The sequence below is a fragment of the Cebus imitator genome, unplaced genomic scaffold (genome assembly GCF_001604975.1).
Source record: "Cebus imitator isolate Cc_AM_T3 unplaced genomic scaffold, Cebus_imitator-1.0 Scaffold544, whole genome shotgun sequence".
Classification (NCBI taxonomy): domain Eukaryota; kingdom Metazoa; phylum Chordata; class Mammalia; order Primates; family Cebidae; genus Cebus; species Cebus imitator.
Window position 1 is genome coordinate 978,713 of NW_016107859.1, and position 6,416 is coordinate 985,128.

At 42.9% G+C, this 6,416-nt stretch overlaps 1 non-coding gene across 1 annotated transcript; it reads right to left on the reverse strand.

The window, feature by feature from the left end:
- Positions 1-1,213: 1,213 nt before the first annotated feature.
- On the reverse strand, positions 1,214-1,324 carry LOC119468980. Its single transcript, XR_005197804.1, has one exon. It is a non-coding gene; the product is annotated as a U6 spliceosomal RNA (small nuclear RNA).
- Positions 1,325-6,416: the final 5,092 nt, after the last annotated feature.

Here is a 6,416-nt window from a genome sequence, read left to right on the forward strand (position 1 = left end):
GTGCCACCATGCCCAGCTAATTTTTTGTAGTTTTTAGTAGAGACAGGGTTTCACCATGTTGACCAGGATGGTCTCGATCTCTTGACCTCGTGATCCACCCGCCTCGGCCTCCCAAAGTGCTGGGATTACAGGCTTGAGCCACCGCGCCCGGCAGCAAAACTTATTCTAAAAGTAGAATGCTTTTGTTCTCATTATATCAAGATATCAGGACATTCCTGGGTCTGTTATGTCCTAGGTCTGTTCAGTAAACATTATTAGTCAGTTTCCTTAACCATAAAAAACTTGAGGCAAAAATGCCCAATCTGCTGGGAATGCAGCCCAGCAAGTCCCAGCCTCATTTTTCCCATCCCTTATTAAAGAGGAAGTCACTCTGGTTCAAATGTCTCTGACGTGTTTCCTCCTCCCTTTTACAAGAGAACCGTTAATCCTAACCGCTGCAGAGGAACGAAGATCCATCTTCTGTAACTTCTTCATGATTATCAGGGGTGATTATATTACTAAGTATTAGGATCTCTACCCTATTCAGAGTAGAGCAGAACTCAGTCAGAAAGCGTCCTTATGGTGATGGTCATTTGTAATTCTGAGTCCAGACAAAAGGTGAAATCTGGAATATAAATAAGTGTCCAATATAAGAAATCTTTGAGTAAGCTTATCTTGCATTCCTACACAAAGAGTACACCTGCAATATATTCCACACTGCAAAGCAAAATAAGGCCTGATGGTGATGAAATCTCTGAGCAATTGCTTGTTCATAAAGGATTTTATTTCTTCTTCGCTTATGAAGCTTAGTTTGGCTGGATATGAAATTCTGAGTTGAAAGTTCTTTTCTTTAAGGGCATTGAATATTGGCCCCTACTCTCTTCTGGCTTATAGGGTTTCTGCTGAGAGATCTGCTGTGAGTCTGATGGGCTTCCCTTTGTGGGTAACCCGACCTTTCTCTCTGGCTGCCCTCAGCATTTTCTCCTTCATTTCAACCCTGGTGAATCTGACGATTATGTGCCTTGAGGAATATCGTTGTGGTGTTCTCTGTATTTCCTGGACTTGAATATTGACCTGCCTTGCTATGTTGTGGAAGTTTTCCTGGATAATATACTGAAGAGTATTTTCCAGCTTGGATTCATTCTCTCTGTCACATTCAAGTACACCTGTCAAATGTAAATTAGGTCTTTTCACATAGTCCCATCTTTCTTGGAGACTTTGTTCGTTTCTTTTTAAAAATATGGAACGCTTCATGAATTTGCTTGTCATCCTTTTGCAGGGGCCATGCTAATATTCTGGGTATCGTTCCAATTTTAGTATATGTGCTGCTGAAGTGAGCGAGCACCATTCAGTCTTAATGCACAAGTGTCACACTGGGCTGCATTTAGGATATCTAAGTTCATAGGCTTCTGTAGGGCCACTTATCTGTGAGTTTTTCAGTGAGAAGGGTAATGTTGTGTTGGGGGCTATTAGAAGCAACAGTTCTACTCTTAGGGTCTTTACTTATAATTCTACATCTATATTTGCTGTCTGGGAGGAAAAGACAGCTAGTGAGTAGAACCACCAGGGTGCCCATTTTTGATGGTGTTGTCTGGCTTTCGTCTTTTCCCCGTTGTCAGGGAGAGAGTCCAGATGGCACAGGATGTATCCTGGTAGGTAAGGGCACCCTCGGGTGTATCTCCCAGTCCAGTTGTAAGGTAAGTAAGACCAGTTATGACTGCCCCAGACCCATAGCTAACTCCAGGAGAAAGGAGAGGCTGTACCATGTAGCTTGATGCTATTTTGCCATCCTAGCCACATTTTACTAGTCAGTTGATGAGTTTGGCCACATTGCTAAGAGGTAACATTTCCTTAGCCAGGCTGCTAGTGTGGGGTGTGTTGCTCTTATGTTTTTGGATGCATAGATGTACATGACCCCTTGCCTGGATTTGCACCATCATGAGGCATCCTATGTTGTCATATACAGCATAGCCTGTAGAGGGGGTGACATTAATCTGCTTACGAGCCTGATGGAAGATATATTTCTAACTTTCCCCAAAAGTGGAGCACTCACGGTGAGTGGTACTGTAATCATAGATGGGAAATGAGTGAGAATTTTTACTCTTGTCCTATGTGTAAAAATAACTCCAAGTGCTTGAGGTAGTAGCCTGGATGTGCAGTGACAAGTCAGCAGTGGAGAAAGGGGTACCTCCCCCACAGACCCAGTAGTCTGTTTTGTTTTGGAGAAAAGTGACTGTCTACACCCATTCAGGTAGTTTCAGCAAAGATCAAGTATGTGCTTATTACTCTAGAATTGAGTACTTCATGTTAACAAAAGCATATCGCTTATCTTTCCTTCTTTTTTTCTTATTAATAACTTCATATCTTTCCTTGGCTTATATAACCAGGTAGGCATCTGAGTGAAGCCTACCTTTCAGTCTTTGAAGGGACTCAGCCCTTTATACTATATCGCCTTGTTAGGAGGGCTGCATTCTGTCTTGGGATTTAGTGCAGAGAATGCATCCTTGTGTAATTTTCCAAGTGATATTCTGGAAGTGTGGGCTACTGAGATGTGGTTGCACTAGGTTCGCGAGGGCATTTCTCCCATAAGTGTGTTCCTTCATGTAGACGTTTTGAGATTGGATGAACCAAGGCCTTGAGGGAGTATCATCATCCTGTTAAGCGTCAGTTTTCCAGGGGGAATTGGAATCTCTTTTCTCAAATTCCTGGCTCAGGCATGTTTTGCATCTTGTTGAGTGTAAATGAGGTTTAAAGTAATTCCAAATGAAGTATTCATGCCCCAGCATCTGTGCCTCCCAAGCAGCTCATTTTGCTGCTTTGCCAGCTGCCTGGTTACCTTTGGTTGTTTGTGAATTATCTCTCTGGTGTTGGGGCAGTGCGTGATGGAGGCCTGATCAGGCAAGGCAATCAGCCTTTTGAGTTATCCACGGAAACGCAGGAAGAGAGTCCTCTCGAACTCCATAGCTTTTGTCGTGGAGCTACAAATTGGAATTTCAAGGGCAGGCCCTTGAAACCCCCATTCACTCACACATGCGCTCACCATTCACACAGAGTTTATTGCACATTTTATTCCCATTTTAAGATAGAGGGTAACAAGAAAGAGAGGCAAGGCAATTGCCTCTACTAGGGCCAGAATTTCTTTTGGGTGTTTAATGTCCACATTTTCTAATTGCAAGTGGCCTCTCTGTTTCCAGAACACCCAACAGGTGTGCATTACCAGGAAGGCATATATGGAATGAGAATAAATGTTTACTCCCTTTTCCTGGGACAATTCTAAAGACACGTAAGAGCAATTAACTCAGCTCTTTGAGCAAAGGTAGCTGCAGGAAGGGCATGGGCTTCTATTATACCATTTTGGTAGTCACCACGGCACATCTGGCTCTGTGCACATCTTTCATTAAGCTGCTCCCATCAGTATAGATCAAGACAGAGCACTCATTGTCTGGTTTGACAGATCCAGCATTTTGAATCAGATACATCAAGGATTTACAGTCATGCTTTAACCCAGGATTATTTTTCAGCTGAGAGCAGTGTGGCAGAGTTTAGAGCCATGATGGTTTGTAGGGTGACATTTGGATCGTGTAAGAGGATGGCCTGGTATCTGCCCATTCACCCCCCAGTGAGCCAGTAGCCTCCATTTTGTTCTAGTGGAGTCAGCACCTGATGGGGCACAAACACAGTAACTGGCTGTCCCAGAGGAAAATTTTCTACTTCCTGTAGGACTTCACAGTGGGCGCTGTCGCCCAGAGGAAGTTGGGGGGGGGGGGTCAGCCCTTAATCTTTGGCTTAATTGTTACAGAAATAGGCCATGGATTGTGGGGCATCTCCCAGCATTTGGGTTAGCACACCCGGACCTATGTTTTTTTTTTGTTTTTTTTTTTTGATACAGAGTCTTACTCTGTTGCCTCCTGGGTTCAAGCAACTCTCCTGCCTCAGCCTCCTGACCCAGCTAATTTTTTTTTTTTTTTTTTTTTTTTTTGATACAGAATTTGAACAGCATTTGGGAATCTGGTAACCCCAGTGCCAGAGCTGATATCAGCTTTTCTCTGATGGTATAAAATACTTGTTGGCCTTTAGATGTCCAAAGAAGGGGCAGTGAGTCTATTCCCTTTAGGGATTCGTAAAGGGTTTTAGTCATTAGTCCAAACTTAGGAATCCACATCTGGCAGAAGCCAACCCTTCCTAAGAACCCCCGCAGTTGCCCTCATTATCTGGGGCTCTATGGCTGCTATTGCCTGTTGTTGGACAGACATCAGGCTCCTTTGGCCTTGCTTTAACCAAAGCCAAGACAGGTTGCTTTCTACTTACTTATTTGGGCCGTCTTGGGAATACTTTGTATCTATATTGTACCAGGTGATTTAGAACTAAGACGATGTCAGCTAGGCATTTCCTGTAGTTGTGGCTGGCTTAATTATCTACATGTTGTAGCCAGACTCCTTAATCTAGTTGTAGGTCTCCTAAGTCTTTTGCCAGTATTTCCCCAAAATTGTTGGTGCATTTTTTAACACATTGAGGCCCCACCGTCCAACATTATTAAAAGGTTGTTTTGGTCTCTGGGTCCTGCCATTCAAAAAAAATAGTAATAATAATTGCTGGGTCTTTCCTTCAATTGGAATGCAGGAAAAAAGCATCTTTTAGATCTAGCACTGAAAAGCATTAATAATTTCTATATATAGCAGTCAGCAGAGTATATGGGTTAGGAACCATTGGGTGAATATCCAAGGCTATTTTATTAATGGCTCTCAGGTCATAGGCAAATTGATATTTGTCGAAGTGTACCTTCCTTACAGGCACAATAGGGCTATTACATGGGGATCTGCAAGGATGAATCTGTCCACTTCTCAAGTTTTTCCAAGACAGGCTGTATTCTTTCTAAAGCTTTATTAATGTATACTGATTGCTTTTCATTCACCACCCCACCTGGGGCACAGTAGCTCCTTCTCTTTTTTCTATATGTTCTGGCTGTGTACTGCTTTTTCTGGGATTCCATCTGCCCATTCACAATTACCCACTCTCTCTCAGACTTCTGAGGGAGAATTTTTTCTTCTTAAGGCAAATGAATAACATCTATGTTGCAATGCTTGCTCTAGCAGGACCTGCAGGTGGAGTTGTATCTCTGGGGAGAAATTTCCCTTGAGTATTTAATTTGTGTAATAGGTATTCTCCTAGCAAGGGAATTGGCCATTCTGGCTTATAGAAATAGCAGTGCCTTAGGTCCAAACTTTCTAGTTTGCATTCTGAAGGTTGTAGGAAAGTCTTTTGTTGCTTTTTTTTTTTCAAGTCCTATCACAGGTACAATCATTTTGGCGCTTTTTCTCCTGAGGTGTTAAGAACTGAATAGTTTTCCCAGTATCAACCAGGAAATCAATTAATTTTTTCCTGTCACTTTTACCCAGGGTTCCTGTGGGGAAATTTTAATTGTCTCTGAGGGACTATGGATAGCCCCCAGGCATCCCTGTCAGATCAGTGACCCTGCTCTACCATTTGTCTGTGGGCTTTTTCCCTGTCAGATCCTTTTTTTCTGGCCCCTTGTTCCTTTCTTTTGGGTCAGTCATCCTTTCGGTGTTTTCTCTCCTTACGGTAGGCACACTGGGTGTGGTCCAGAGGCTTGCCTCAAGCTTTCTGATGCAGAGGCTTCCTTGTTCATTCTACATTTATGGTTGCAACTTCTGTTTCTTTATCTGTCAAGCTGGGAAGAGGTCATTCCTGGTTAGTCTTCCTGTTTTTCTACACTTCTCTTTATGTAAAGGATGTTTTACTAAATGAAAGTCATATATATTAGCCTTGAATTTTAATATCCTCCTTCTCTCTGTGAGTATATCTACAGAGCCTTGGTAAATACATTTCAACAATTCAAATTGGTTCACATTTGAATTTTGCATGACTGTGTGAACTGTTTTTAAACCCCTTCATTTTGGTACTCCCCTCCTGAGTCCAGTAATGATGATTGGTTTGCGAATATTCTGAATGGGCCATGTCCCCTTATCAATTAGAGCCCCAATTAGGGTTTGCATCCAGAGTAGTCCCTTCAGGTTTGGGGCATTTGGATTTGTTTTCATGGAGGCACCAAGACTCTTGTTCTTCTTTCATCTGCAATCTGAAGCATGTTTAGGAGAGACTGCACATCTGCTCAAGTACACTGGTGGCAGCACAGATAGACACACAGAGATCAGTCATCTTCTGGGGATCCTCCCTTAAAGTAGGGTGCAGTTTTTCTATATCACAAGTTAGATGTTGAAAATGGGCCGGACATCCAGTAATATCTGACAGGTTGCCCACTCGCATCCGAGCCACCCAGGGCCATCCTTGTAAATGGGAATTCCCTCGCTCCTGCCATGGTACTTCCTTGCTAAATCATGTACCCTGTCAAGCATTTGAGGGAGAAGCCATATCTGTTCTTTCATTATACTGAGGTGGCAGAGTAGCTCCCTCTTCTA